This window comes from Spea bombifrons, chromosome 12 (genome assembly GCF_027358695.1).
Source record: "Spea bombifrons isolate aSpeBom1 chromosome 12, aSpeBom1.2.pri, whole genome shotgun sequence".
Taxonomy (NCBI): Eukaryota; Metazoa; Chordata; class Amphibia; order Anura; family Pelobatidae; genus Spea; species Spea bombifrons.
Genome location: NC_071098.1, coordinates 16,580,379 through 16,596,567, shown reverse-complemented (window position 1 = coordinate 16,596,567; position 16,189 = coordinate 16,580,379). Strand labels below are relative to the sequence as shown.

Sequence of the window (16,189 nt, the reverse complement as noted above, 5' to 3'; positions counted from 1 at the left end):
TCATATTTCATTCAGTTCAACTTGTTCTCTTTTACAGTTTGATGACGATAACTAATATAGTATAGCGGTGTGACCCTGCCACTTTACACGCTATTCTCGGAGATCACTTATTCCACTTCAGCTGATATCCTTCGGCTCATCGATTTACTTATCCTTAGAAAAGGGTGCGCATAATTTCGAGACTCCTATATACTTACTTGAAAGCTTCATACATTGTTATGATATGATTGTAAATATATGATAAACAGATTATTTACTCCAAACAGATAAAAATAATACAGGAGAAATTAACCCCTTAAGGACAATGGGCGGTCCCTAAACCCATTGAACACAATGCATTTTGAGCCCGTACATGTACGGGCTTTGTCATTAAGGGGTTAACAAAAGTAACAGTTTTTATATTCTTAGGGCTTCAGCAAGATGACAATTTACTCAAAATTAGATCTTGGTCCCTAGTAAGCACACTGACCAATTTCCCAAGCACACAGCAATTAATGCCTAACACCTTGGCAACTAAAGTGAAAATGTCCAAATTGGGCTCAAAGTGTCAATATTCTTTTTGGCCATCATTATTTTCCAGCACTGCTTTAACCCTCTTGGGGCATGGAGTTCACCAGAGCTTCACAAGTTGCAACTGGAGTCCTCTTCTACTCCTCCATGACGACATCACGGAGCTGGTGGATGTTAGAGACCTTGCGCTCCCCATCTTCCGTTTGAGGATGCACCACAGATGCACAATAGGGTTTAGGTCTGGAGACGTGCTTGGCCAGTCCATCACCTTTACCCTTAGCTTCTTTAGCAAGGCAGTGGTAGTCTTGGAGGTCATGTTTGAGGTCATTATATGTTGGAATACTGCCCTGCGGCCCAGTCTCCTAAGGGAGGGGATCATGCTCTGTTTCAGTATATCGCAGTACAGGTTGGCGTTCATTGTTCCCTCAATGAACTGTAGCTCCCCAGTGCCGGCAGCACTCATGCAGTCCCAGACCATGACACTCCCACCACCATGCTTGACTGTAGGCAAGACACAATTGTCTTTCTACTTCTCACCTGGTTGCCGCCACGCACGTTTGACACCATCTGAGCCAAATAAGTTTATCTTGGTCTCATTGGACCACAGGACATGGCTCCAGTAATCTAACCTCTGGATATGACGCTAAGCACATGCACTCAACTTCTTTGGTCGACCATGGCGAGGCCTGTTCTCAGTGGGACCTGTACTGTGAAACCCCTGTATGGTCATGCCCACCGTACTGCAGCTGACTTTCAGGGTCTTGTCAATCTTCTTATAGCATAGGCCATCTTTATGTAGAGCAACAATTCTTTTTTCAGATCCTCAGAGAGTTCTTTGCCATGAGGCGACCCTGGCACTTTACGGTCAGTGGCTGCCAGATGTGTGTATGGCTGCAAGCTGAACTTGCATGGCTGCACACAGCCCCTGTGCAAAAATTGCCCCAGCGCTTACCCCCAAGCAACATGTCCCATATCTAAACTCTTTAGAGCTTCTTAATGTAAGCGTGTTGTCAAGCTCAGATACATACTTATTTAAGTCACACTATTTGCCATCCAAATATATATATATGTGTGTATATATTTCAAATGAAATTAAATTGTTCCTTAATGACAACAGAATACCACATTATTATTAAAATCCCAGGAACCAAAATAAGTATCTGGGGAACAGACTGCCAATACCAAGACTTCACAAGCAACATGCCCCACTTTGCCACATTTGCCCCAAACAGTTGAGTGCCACCTTTGACCCTCAAACATCTTGCCTGTGCCATTTCTGCCCTCAAGACAGCTGATATGTGCCTTTATGCCCCCAAATGGCCTGTCTTTACAATTTCTACCCCACCCCCAAACAGCCTGCCGGTGTGATTTTCTGACCCCCAAACAGCCTGCCTGTGCCATTTCTGCCCCAAACTGCCTGCCTGTGTCATTTCTGCCCCAAACTGCTTGTCTGTGCCAATTCGGCCCTCCCAAACAGCCTGCCTGTGTCATATTTTGCCCTCAAACAGCATGCCTTTGTCATTTTAGCTCCTCAGCCTGCCTGTCCCTTTTTTGCCCACAAACACTTATACATCCATGCTAACACACAAACACTCACACATCTATGCTAACACACACTTATACATTCATTCCCACATTCATTCACTTATTCATTCATGCATTCACTCATTCATACTGTCTCCTGCACCATTGCCATTGTGACCCCAAACAGCCTGTCTGTGCCATCTTTGCCCCAAACACTTATACATCCACGCTAACACACAAACACTTACACATCTACGCTAACACACACGCTCATTCCCACATTCATTCACTTACTCATTTATTCATGCATTCACTCATTCAGACTGTCTCCTGTTCCCCTGTGTGGTACAAAAAAGGTTGCTTGCACAGCATGAAAGTGCTACAGCAGTAAATCATGGGCCTAAGCATGCGGACAAGCAATCACAGTGGGCGCCTGCATCCCCAGAGTAGCAGGCCCGGCTCCCATTAATAACATAAGGTGCCAGTGTATGTTGCTTCATGTAAACAGCAGGTATAGGTGTAATTATTAAACTCTTTAATATCACTGAGCAGATAAAGTTCTTCCAACAATATGGCTGTCAGTTGTACCACCCACAGAAGAGCATTCTGCTGAGTTTTTCTCTGCACAGAAATTCATTAGTCAGGATGATAAACAAAGGCGGCTGATCAGCTGGAATTTGCTATTAGTCCAGAAAACTAAAACATGACTCATTTTCCTTAGCACACTGATAGGTCAATAAGTCAGTCACGTCATGAAGGATTACATTTTGTAGCAACAGTGTCACGCAGCCGACTGCTTGTTTTTATGCGTTTCAAAAGTATTTTGTTTATTTTTATTTGGTTATTTTCCATGAATGCCAAAACAATTAATACGTTGGTATCTACAGAGGATAACAATACAAAATAAAGGACTTTATAATTTAACTGAACATTTTTATTTTAGGGGAGCAAACCGTATTGAAGATTTACTCAGCATCAGGGAAAGCATTAAGCCAAAGGGCGGCAAGTGGGCCAGTAAAAAGCTGCTTTTATGTAACGCTCATCTGTTACAAACACCCTTACCAAAAGCACTTAGAAAGTACTTTAATGTGCATTTTTTAACAAATTGGTAACTTGGTAAATTGGTAAAACGGCCACTTGCCACGTTAGCATAAAAACGTAACAGCCTGTCATATTCAGATGACGGCCGTGTTTACGTTTTTAGGCGGTCACTAGCCTTAAAGTGCCGGGTCCTCCTCAGTCCGGCCCTGCTTTACACAGACCTTAGGGTCACTATAGTGGTGAGAGTACTGCGCCCATCCTGCCTACGGCAGAGTCCAGATTACACACCCTAAAACGTGTCCTGCTAGTATTATAAATTATGATGTGATAAGCTTTTTGGGGGGAAGAAATGTAGACGTTCTAAAACAAACGTCTCCTGAAATAGTCCCACAGATTTAGCCATACACATATATGTTCCCAGTGCAGTGCTGAATAACTCACCTTAAAGGGTTAAAAGCCTGTCATTAACAAATATATGAGACACCTTGATATCAATTGAGTTTCATTGCATCCTGCATTGGAAAATATTGCCTGTTTTTCTGTGCTTTCAATTATAAAGAAAGGGCCTAATGTTATTGTTGCTACAAGGTTCCATTTCATACATTTCAGTCTCTGGATGGCATTTTACAAAATTAGAGTATTTATTTAGAAGGTACATATATATATTATTTAGAAGGTATATATATATATATATAACACTACAGACTGGGCAGATGAGAGGTTAACTGCCTTGAGAACAGGAATTTGAGATAGTAGAGTCAGATGCTATATTTATACCACTAGTAATCTGAGCTGAAGATTCATGGGGGCAGAGCAGTTCTTGGGACCTGTCACTAACTACCACAGCAATTGTGAAAGAGACATCTTGAGAAAGCAGGTACCTTTAAACTTGCCTGGGGCTAAGAACTGTTTTGCGAACTCTCATTTTGAATCTGATTTTCCCCAAAAAGTTTTGGATGGGATTAAGATTTGAGAACTACAATCAGCTGCTTAAGAAGAAGGTAAGCATGTCATGCAAGTGTGACCATGTCCAAATATTTCTGCTTCTCCTAGGACCCCTGTGTTCTATATACTTTTTAATGAAAGAACTACTTCATCTAGCACTATCACAACTGCTCTCTGCCTTTAGATATAGATAATTCCTTATTACCTATTTACTATTTTAGTCCAGTTCATAAATTCAGTATCCAGTCGTTTAACTCACTTAATTTCAAACACCTTCCTGTCTAGCTAATTGAACTTAATGGTTGTTGTTATTATTGTTTCGAACAAAGATAGAACATTTTATTTGTGCATTTAACTAAACAGACACATTTTATAAATGTTCCTACCCGTATACCTGGCCATACTATTTGTGGCAGATCAGTTTTAATTCCATATATGAACCCAGCTCCAAACTCAATGTTGACTCAACCTATTGCCTTTGATAATTATAGTTTACTGCCTTTGGTAATCTAGCGCCTGAGTGCTTCTATAATCATACAGACATAATTCATACTGTGCCAATCTAAATTACTTCTTGTTCATGTAAATAACAAATTACAGCACCGACATACTGTATACTCGTTTACCAACTGTTTCTGAAGGTGTCTTGTCAGTAAGAATAATTTAATTTCCTATGCACTCTATCTATGGCTAAGTGCTTTTTGTGGGGTCTGTACATGATCTCATTTTGCAAAGTCTGCATTCTCTGTGCGTCACAAGTTGTAATGATACCTAGGCTGCATGTTCATGTTAGTTCTATTGCAGATATCAGGTTCTTGGATTCCTCGAATATAAGATGAGGTTTTTTCCAGAGCAAATGCTCTGAAAAATACCCCTCGTTTTATAATCCGACCTCAAATAGAGATCCCCCGCAGCGCTGCAGGGGACCTGGATCAGCCGGTGGGCGCTATGACGGAGCATCAGCGTGACATGACCTTTCGTCGCTCTGTCATAGAAGCCCCGGTAGAAAAGCTGAGCAGCTGCAGAGGTTGTCTATGCAGGGCCAGATTAAGAGCATTGTGGGCCTGGTGCTGAGGATTTTGGTGGCTTTTTTGGGGGGCTTTTTTATGGAAATAAATAAAATAGAGAGAATAAGCAGAATCTTAACTCCTCTGCATCCATGTGTACTGAAGAGAACATCAGTGCGAGGCAGATAGTATAAGTATATGTATATACTATACTATGTACAGATAGTATAAGTATATGTGATGAAATTGGGAGTACATCAGTACACTAAGAATATCATCATGCACAAGACGCCTGAAGCCACAATTTAGTGCAGCCAATCCTTTTTAATAAGATATGCAGTAAATGCATGAGTTGCAGTTGCGACACCCGCGACCACAGTTGCTGCAGGCTCAAGGGGCCCCTTTTGGCCTGCATTAAAGACGGCCCTGACGGCCGCATCGGCCACGCATAGGCCCAATCAGTCCGGCCCTGACTGGGCCTATTTTCCGGTAGGGGCCTGGAGCTGCAGCATCGCATAGCCGTCCACCGGGTGACCACACTAGACAACAGTAATTTTTTCTCAATCATAATTTTTATTAAATATGAAAAAAATAGTTTACATGTGTATTCATATTTACTAGTAAGAAACGGTTGGATTATAGTAAATACCCTATATAGTGGCGGACACCAATTTCAAGAAAACCCAGTTAGTAAATTTGAAGGACACATGAAGAGAGTAAGATAAGTAAAGCGTAGATAAAAAAAAATAAACAGGGCTCCTACATGCAAAAGGGTTAATCTAATTAAAAGCTGGCTTCTAGGGATGCCTTATTTATGTTATTATTACTACATTATCTTTGTATGTAATATATAGGACAGAATGTGAATAGACCTTTAAGCCTTACATCAGTAAGGGTAGGATTGTTAAATATCTGAAAGAAAATGGTTTGCATGATCACAAACAGCACGGGTTTACTACAGGAAGATCTTGTCAAACTAAATCAATTTTTTTGACTCGGTAACTAAGATAATAGACATACCTGGGAACTTCTTAGCTCCGGCTACCTGGTGCCTTCCCTTGGGGGACGCGGCCAGGACTGCCCGCTGACATCAACACCCCCATTTAAAGGGAAAAATTAGCGGGACGTGTCAAGACCCCGCTCCTGCAACCCAGAGGATTCGGGTCTTGAGCCGGAGAAGCGGCGCTTTACCCGGAGATCTCCTGAGGGTTCCGAGGTATGATAATAGACCGGGGAGAACCTATTGATATATCTAGATTTTAGTAAAGTATTTGACACTGTCTCTCAGAAATAAATTGCAGTCTATGGGTATGAATGCCCAAATAGTTGAATGGATAAGCCAATGGTTGAGTTGAGTTATAGGAGGCAGAAGGCAGTATTGAGGCCTGTACATTTTTATCCCCTCCCCACAAACAAAACGCAGCAACATTATTAAGAATGAAGATAAAGTCAATCATGTAGAAGTAATCCATGCCTCCTGCTGTGTCTTAGTGAGCCACAACTTTCAGAACATGTGGCAAACCATTCTTTAGACCAAAAATCTCCTAAATTTGGAAAAGAAAAAAAAACACAAACTATTTCCAAACAAAAATATTGTACCACTTGGATAAATTGCATACCTTCCAGTTACACTCTTTAGGGATATTCCCCCTTGGGACCCATGTCCCTCTTTCTTCTCCTTATAACAATCATTTATAGGCATTAATATTTGCTGTGTAGGAGGGTTTTTACCAATTTATGACCTAAAATTCATAGTAAAGCATATTGCAGAACAACAGAAAATGGCCTGAAAACCACACAAATGAAATATATTTCTAAATATCTTGTACAGCTGCGACATGACTGCTCAGTGCAGAGCACTCCTGCGGTTTTGTAAAACATTGTTTGAGTTATTTAATATTCTTATATTAGTAGTTGGATTAGCGGGGCATGCGGGCACGCACAAATAATTGTTTGAAATGATGGCAGAAGTGATTTTAGCCTCTAGCTCCGGTCCTGACGTCTTTAATTAACAATAAAGTGAGTATGCCTATCTTAGGTGATTATGCTACCCCACCCTCTTAACACATTTATGTTTGAAGCCATTCTTACTCATGACTATTAAATCCTGTCCTACCTCTACTGCCTCCCATTTAACGTAAATTGACTTCTTCTTGTTAAATTGACTTTTTCTTGTACACCCATCCTAAATGTATGGCTCAACAATATTTTGGGTATTTAAATTAAAAAGGAAAAATTAGTCAATTTGAATACAGAGGTAGATTTTTTATTTGCATTGGAGGGAAACGTATCGTTATAAGGCCAAATTAGTTATTTTAGAACGCAGCATTTAGGATTGAAAACTGTCAATATATAAGGCAACATAAAATAATAGTGAAGGGATTGGTAAGGTGGGACTATTGTTACTAATGAGGAGAAATATTGTTATTTCTCATGTGATTTTGTTATTACTTTTTAAATCATAGACCACAATGTCCAGGCCGTAAAGGAATTTCTTTCATAAGACACCAGTTAGACAATAAAAATATTATTACAAAAGTATTACAAAACATTTTGCAATAATAAAAACATTTGGAGGTGGCTCTAAAGGGTTATGGACTTAAAAATACAGTATTTATTATTAGGGGAAAATCATTGTAGTAAATACTAGTGGACGGACATGTGTGGTTTTGTATGGGGAAAAGTGATTTAATAGAAATCAAACCTGTAGCTCTTTGAATTCCCTCTACTGTTTTGTTGTATAATAGAACTACAACAGTGATACTACAACCTTTAATTTTGCTAAGCCACGGAAACGTCATATCCTTATACATATATCCTTATGTTCTCTATCCCATTGAGGTATAAATAAATAAAATGATAATTTGTGTCTTTTGTTTGGTATTTATTTAACTGAGAATTGAGAACGTTTCAATTACACTATACATTTACTTTAGGAAAAAATTATACTGTCCACATTAGGCTATAAAATCAGTAAAACATATATATTAAAAGTTTCTTTAATCTCATAAGGAAATGTGTGTGTGTGTATATATATATATATATATATATATATATATATATATATATATATATATATATATATGTTGGTCACATTTTGACATATGTATGTAGACATGGGCGTAGGAACCCCTACAAATCTGGGGGGATAGCATTTTTCCCCATCAGATACCTCTTTCCTCACTATTCCCTTACCCCACGTTCTCCCTATCTCTTTTTTTGCAAACTAGTACAATAATATATAATCTTTGTAACAATTTTTTTTTAAAATATTGAAATATCGAGCCTCGCTCCATAGCATGTAATCACTCCCCCCGCTCCCACGCCAAAAAAAATGTTTGCCACACTGACTGCAGTGCCTCCTTCTTGCCTCCTTCTGACCCTACCGTGACTTTGAGAGAGCCTCTCCCCCGTAATCATCCCCAGATTCCCTTTGTCCCCTCATTCACTAAACCACGAACCCATTTTCCTTCCTCCCTGTAGTTCAGGTATAGATCAAATAAACAACGCATGTAAACAGCACTTGCATGTATAGATCAACCGAATAAGACACAAACCCAGCTTTGCTTGTATAGATCAATTGAAATTCACATGTGAACTCAGGATTGAAGGCATAGATCAAATAAACAGAATCAGACATAGAAATCCTGTATTTGCAGGTATACAATAACAATGTATGAAAACATAACATAGCAGCTTAGATCAACAGAATAACACACAAACCAAGCTTTGCATGTATAAATCAACTGGAAATCACATGTAAACTCAGCATTTAAGGTATAGATAAAACCCCCTAAATTACAGGCACAGGTCACAGGTTGCACACCCCAAAGGCCAGCCCTGGCATCCACATTTCCTACATAGAACCTGGCCAGCACCCAGATTACACACACATATTACAGTCCAGCGTGAGCCAACTTTGTCCCCAAACAGCCCAGCATGAGCCATCTTTGTCCCCAAACTGCCCGCTCTGTGCCATCCTTGTCCCATAAACACCCTGTCTGTGCCATCTTGGTCCCCAAGGTTCAAATACATTGCTTGTACCATCTTTGCCTTTGCCAAATCACATCCATGACACACATATCCATTAATGCATTCTCACAAATCATTCAAGCAATTCATCCACACATTAATTTATTTATTCATTCTCTCAATTTCTCAATTCATCCACACATGAATTAATTCTCGTACTCATTCACACAATTCATCCACATATTCATTCATTCATTCTCTCTCATTCTCACTCTTTATTTCAATATTCTTACTACCCCCTTATTCTTACTATCTATACCCCCTTCTCACTATATACCCCTTCTCACTCCTTCTCACCATCTACCCCATCTCATTATCTACTTCCTTTCCCCCCTTTGTAGTTCACTTACCTTGCTGAAGTCCTGTGGTGGGAGCGCAAGGCCTCTGTCTCGCGGCTCTGCAGCGGTGCGCACGGCTTCACTGCTGAGCGCCGGAATCTGATGTCATATTCCGGCGCTCAGCAAGAAGCGCCGGCCCCGAGACAGACGTCTCGTGCTCACACCACTGCAGTCCGGGCAGCGCTGAGGCGGGTGGCGGCTGGAGCAGAGGAGACAGAGGGGCGCTGAGCAGTTGCTGAAAACTCTTTCATGAGCAACTGCTTGGCGCTCCTCTCTCTCCTCCGCCTGGATGCCGTACAGCATTTAGATTGGGGGGATCTGTCCCCCCCTCATGATTTTCTGGTTCCTACACCCATGTATGTATGTACCTTAATTATTGAATTCAGGTATTTCAATCAGACCCATTTCCACAGATGTAGAAAATGTGGCACCTAGCCATGCAGTCTGGATTTACAAGCATTTGTGAAAAAAATGGCTCTATAGAGCTCAGTGAATCCAGGCATGGTACTGCAATAGGGTGCCACTTTTGCAATAAGTTAGTTCATGAAATTATGAAGCAGAAGCAGAAGACCACGTAAAGTCACAGAGCGGGGTCACCGATTGCTGAGGCGCATGATGCGTAAAAGTTGCCAACGTTCTGCTGATTCCATAGCTGAAGAGTTCCAAACTTCCACAATGGAGCAGTGGAAACGTGTTCTGTGGACTGAGGGATCACACGTCTCTGTTTGGCAGCCTGATGGGTGAGTCTGGTTTTGGCAGATGCAAGGAGAACGTTATGAGCCTGACTGCATTGAGCCAACTGTAAAATTTGATGTAGGAGGGATAATGGTCTGGGGCTGTTTTTTTCAGGGGTTGGGTCCCTTACTTCCAGTGAAGGAAAATGCATACCAAGACATGTTGGACAATGCTATGCTGCCAACTTTGTGGCACCAGTTTGGAGAAGGCCCTTTTCTATCCCAACATGACTGTGTCCTAGTGCACAAAGCAAGGTCCATAAAGACATGATGGATGAGTTTGATGTGGAAGAACTTGACTGGACCCCACAGAGCCCTGACCTCAACCCCATCAAAAACCTTTGGGGTGAACTGGAACGGAGATTGCGAGCCAGGCTTTCTCGTCCAAGATTACCTGACCTCACAAATGCTCTACAGTATGAATGGGAATGATTTCCCACAGAACACTTGAAAATCTTGTGGGAAGCCTTCCCAGAAGAGTGGAAGCTATTATAGCTTCAAAAAAGGACAAACTACATTTTAATGTCTATGTGTTTAGAATTCAATGTCACCAAAGTTAGGTGTCCCAATACTTATGTCCATATAGTGCAGGGGTAGGGAATCTTTTTTTCCTTCAAGGGCCATTTATAACATTATTATTGGGCCATACAACTTTTTCAACTTAAAAATTAGCCCCATATTGTACATTTATCCCACAGACAGCCCTCCCTTTAGTATTGATTTATGTGATGCCCCCAGCTAGTCCCCATGTCAATTAATGCCCCATTGCCCGAATGCTTTCGGCCCGCGGGCCGGATGTTCCCCACCCCTGATATTGTAGCTCACATGTGATTGTCACCCTACCAGCCAGGAGAACGCCACCTACTGGAACACATAGTGCCTTGATGGAGGATGGATATTGATTTGGGGTTGTATTTCAGTATTTGACTAGGGCCTTTAGTTCCAATGATGAGCAATGTTCATGCTACAACATACAAAGACATTTTAGACAATTGTATGCTTCAAACTTTGTGGCACCGGTTTAGGAAATGCCCTTTGAAGAATTTGGAGTGGAGTAACTCAGGTGGCCTGTACAGAGCCCTTAACCCCATTGAACTCCTTTTGGGATGAATTGGAATGCTGATTGCGAGCCAGGCCTTCTCATCCAATATCGGTGCCTGACCTCACATATGCTGTTTTGGGTGTTATAGCAACAAAATAAGGTGGTACTCCATATAATGTCCATGATTTTGGAACAGGATGTCCAACAAGCTTATCAGTGAGATGATCAAGTATCCACATACCTTTGGTCATATGTTGTACAATAGACCTATGCCTGAAAATGAAGGAAGGGTCCTGTGTTTCTGCACGTCGCTTTCTCCTTGGATCCATTTGCATTATTCTTCCGTGGAAAAGAACAAGCAGAGAAGACCAAGAAATAAAAGTATATTTTCCTTTATTGTTTGCCACATGTTCAGTTTCATAAATATATAACCTATATATTAGACTTGGACACCGGCCAACTCTTCGTGTTCGTCTTCCTGTTTGTCTTTGTGGGGAAAAAAATCGTTCCTGCGTTCGGTTCCGGCGAATATTCGTGTACATTCTTCGTGTTCATTTTTTTTCTTATTATTTTTCCGTTTTTTGTAGAAGGGGTTAATACAGGGTTAACGCGGTACGGACTACACAGCAGCTTTGGTGCCAAGATTTTAAATGTCCGTACAAGCAACTCTATTGGTCGCCTGGAGGGGCCTCCTCTGCCATCAACCAATGAAGTACACCTGTACTTCATTGGTTGATGGCAGACAAGCCCCCTGCTGGCGTCCAATAGAGTCGCTCGTACAGACTTTTAAAATCCTGGTGCAGCAACTTGGCCGGCAGAGACCACTGCTCTCCCTGCTCCAACAGTTAAAGGTCCGTACAAGCAACTTTATTGGTCGTTCGTACGGACTTTTAACTGTTGGAGCAGGGAGACCAATGGTCTCTGCTGGCCAAGTTGCACCAAGTTAACCCCTCACGGTGAACCTACGGATTTCCGCTCCCGTTATCTACGCAGCCTCGCAAGAGTTAACAGGAGCGGAAATCTGTATGTTCGTCGTCAGGAGTTAAAAAGGTCGCGCGAGTGAGCCATTTGGTTGATGCCAGAGGAGCACCCTGCAGGTGAGCAGTCATTCGCACAGCCCCTTAACCCCTGGCGACGAACCTACGGATTTCCGCTTCCGTCAACCCCTGCAATGCTGCGTAGATAAGGTAGGCTAGATGGGGAAGGGACCAGGGAGATTAGTAGACGAAGACAAACACGAAGATTTGTGTCTTTGTCTATGTTTTACCGCCGCCACCATCGTTTCTTCGTTTTTAGGTATGAACGTCGAAAACACACTTTTCATGTTCGTTTTCATGTTCGCCCGAAAACGAATGCACAAGTCTACTATATATCACCTTTGGACAAAATGATGAAGATGGGTATGAGAGCCACAAGCCACACAAGAGCAAAATGTTATAGTGTACAACCACATATATTGGATTAATTTACCGGGGTGTGCTTGGGGTGTTTGAAGAAACAATTTAATATATTTTTAAATACTGTGGGAAAATATGTTTAATGAAAACATATTTTTTCAAATAAAAAATCAGGTGAATGTCAATGTGATCCATGGTTTGCAATAAATTATTCATTAATTCATAAATCATTCAATTAATTCATAAATGGCCTATGCTTTTCTGTAATTAAAGCATAGGTTTCCATAGATAAAATGTAAGCTTTTAGTAAGGCTGTCACAAAAATATACCTATAGCAAAACTGCAAAAATTGTTCCAACCTTTTTGTGTGAAAAATGTGTCCAGACCTTATTTAAACAATTGCATTTTGTGTTCTGTACTGTTCTACATATAATTTAACCACTTCTCAGTCTACTAGTGGTATGTATTTATCCACGCTTTTATGCATATTAGGAACAACACTTCTGTTTATAAAAGAGGCATGTCTGGCAATCCTAGTATGTACGCCAACTATTAATATGGCATTTTCCAAGTGCTATTGAATTGTTTTACAGAAAATACCCCCCATCTTATTTGCAGGGCAGGCCTGTGCATGCTTTTACTTAGTAAACACAGGCCAGATGAAGTCATTATGTTTGCAGCTCCTTCAATGAGCAGCTTGAAAAGTGTTTGTAATCAGGGTCATTCCCAAGGTAACGGACTCAACAGCCATGTGAGACAGCTCGGCTCCTCTTACAGGAGCGAAAGAGAAAACAAGGAGAGCAACCGAACGAAACAGACAAAAAAAACAACAGATTTGGAAAGAATTCCGAAGAAACAGAAAAAAGAACACAAAACTAAGAAGAAACAGAAAAGATTTAATGAAGACAAAGAGAGGCAAAAAGGAATGTTTATGATTATTGAAGGCAGGTGCGAGAAAGAAAAGCCAGAATAAAACTAAAGTAGTAAAAGGAAAGGACAGAATGTCTACAGATCAGTGATCAGATGTAAGAGGGTAATCGGGAGGTAAAGTAAAAGTAAAGTAATTTAGATAAAGTAAAAAAAAACAAGCCTATAGGCAAGGAGTAATATAATGTGCATAAGAATTTAAGAGTGCAGTGTGTAGAACAGAAAAATGATTAACAGTTAATATATAAGGCAACGTAACATAGCACAAAAGGATATGATAATAGAGGAGCAGAGAAGAAAAGAATAAAAGAGATAAGTATTAGCAGGGGAATATATAAGCGTGATAGGAACTGGTTACGGAAAACGAAAGGCGAAGACAACACTTTTCTCTAGAATGTAACATTCTGCAGGAATGGGAAGAAGTCACACAACCAAGTGAAAGGATTGGTGAGTACTTTATTATGAGTGATTGATAGATGTATCTTCTAGTGGTCTTCGTTAGCATAGTTGTCTGTAGCTGGAATGCACATTTATGCTGCCACCTCTGTTGGAATCCATAGACATTTTTAGAAGACATAAGACCTATTACTATCTTACAGCACAGAATATGATAATATTACAATAAAATAATATGAAACAAAAAGCAAACCAATGACATGCATGAAATTGTTTGCATTGATTGATCAGCCATATATTCACATGCAATAGTATTGTAGTAATACATTTAGTATAACAGTATAAAACGTAGAGATACTGCATAGTACTATGCTATATGCAAAATATGTATAATTAAAGTAAGACAAAATCAAATATAGTGTCATGTACAGAATACGAGAATATGCTGACACATGTAATAACATGTAAGAAAATATTTAAAAATGCTGAAAAATATACTTGCAATAGATGCCTGATACACGGAAACCCTATTTCTTTTGTTGTGTAGTCAAGAGATTGCTGTTAATGCCTCAGGAACTTTATTACTTTGACTTATTTGTCTCTTTCATTAAGTGGTAAACCTTTTTATTTTCAATTCTATGTATTGATTAAACAAACCAAAGTTATTGATGAGTTGCCCATTCAGAATCCGGTCAAAACATTAAGTGGAAAGATGTTTATCCACTAAAGATGGGATTTGCAGGAGGGTCTTCAATTTTGACTTCATTCTGCATTATGAATGGTCAACTCTGGAAGGGTTCACTTGCAGTAAGGCCAGAGCTGGCCCTGTATGCATACTTCAGACCAAGAACTGATTTTCAAGGACTCTCCCTTAGTTAAAAGGACATTCCATCCATCATATTCATCTGTACTGCAAACTCCCACTTTTGTCAGTAAACACCCAGACTTAACTTGCAATATCTATATTAAGTTTCGTAGGTGGTACTTTTTTTCTTACATGTCAGGTGTCAACTATATCAGAAATATATAAGTATGGAATTAGACAAAGTGCAAAGGAGGGCTACGAAATTAATAAGGGGATTGGGAGATACTAGTTATGAAGAGAGACTAAAAAAGTTAAAATTATATACACTGGAAAAACGGCGTCTCATAGGGGATATGATAACATTAAATAAATATATGCAGGGCCAATATAAAGAGCTCTTCAGTGACCTGTTCATTAACAGAAATATAAGAGCGCAGGTTTCATAGACGACAAAGGAAGGGATTCTTCACAGTGAGGACAGTTAAGGTATGGAATTCACTTCAAAGGGAGGTGGTGTTATCCAATACATTAGATGCCTTCAAAAGAGGCCTTGATATTTTCTTAGAAAGGCATGATATACAGGGATATATATAGAATAACATTAATATTTTAGAGCTTCTTGATCCAATGAGAAATCAGATTGCCTCTTGGAGTCAAGAAGTAATTTTTTTCCCCTGATGGCAGAATTCAAAGTAGCTTAATTAGGGTTTTTTTTGCCTTCTTTTGGATCAGGAATAGGAAGGTTAGGTAGAAGGGTTGAACTTGATGGACTTAGGTCTTTTTTCAACCTTATAAACTATGTAACTATATAAGTAGTATAACAAAGGTCCATCAGGCTTTGCAAACTAAGGTGGGTTACCGTTGGGTATAATATGGAGGGCTCTGGATGTATTTCTGGGCACCAAGATATGTAAAGGGTTTCTTATGCATACCTCTGTCTGAGGGTGGAAAGTCCATCCAGATTTAGCCGGTTATAACGTTTACCAAGATTATTGTCTCTAACGTGTCTAACTAGGCTGGATTAGTAAAAAGGCAAAGATGTGCAATCATAGTGTGTGCTTTCTGTTTCATATTGCCATGGAAGTATGAAAAGGGTTTAGCTTTAATACTGTTAGCCTATACACACAACATAAAGACAGCAGCAAAATATAAGGATAACCTGAAGGACACACTTCTATGCTACATATTACATAAAGGGGTATATATGGACAGAGGAGTTGCAATTTACTCTGCCAGAAGAGTTGAGTCAGCTGCATAATATATATTTGAAACCACAAGAACCACACACCTCAATAACAACTTAGTGAATAAACCTAAAAGAGCCAACGTATCTGTGTATCATCTCATAATCTGCCTCACCACAACAGCTCCGTCAATAATTTCTTAAGGTTTCATTGGCAGATAAAGTCTCTCTTTCTCTCTACGAAAAATGTGCTGTAATGTTTTAAAACAAGCTTTGTTTTTCAAATGATCCAAAATGGCAATTCATTT

General features: G+C 40.1%; 1 protein-coding gene across 2 annotated transcripts in view; it reads left to right on the top strand.

Annotated features, from left to right (window-relative positions):
• The first annotated feature begins 3,931 nt into the window (after nucleotides 1-3,931).
• The window catches only part of USP2 (ubiquitin specific peptidase 2), a 39,154-nt gene continuing 26,896 nt past the window's right edge, over nucleotides 3,932-16,189 (top strand). The window contains exon 1 of one of the 2 annotated variants that reach the window (XM_053451837.1): nucleotides 3,932-4,076. The gene's annotated coding sequence lies outside the window, so the exon portion shown is untranslated. Of the gene's footprint in view, nucleotides 4,077-13,079; nucleotides 13,945-16,189 lie in introns of those variants that run through there. The other variant, XM_053451838.1, reaches the window with a different exon arrangement.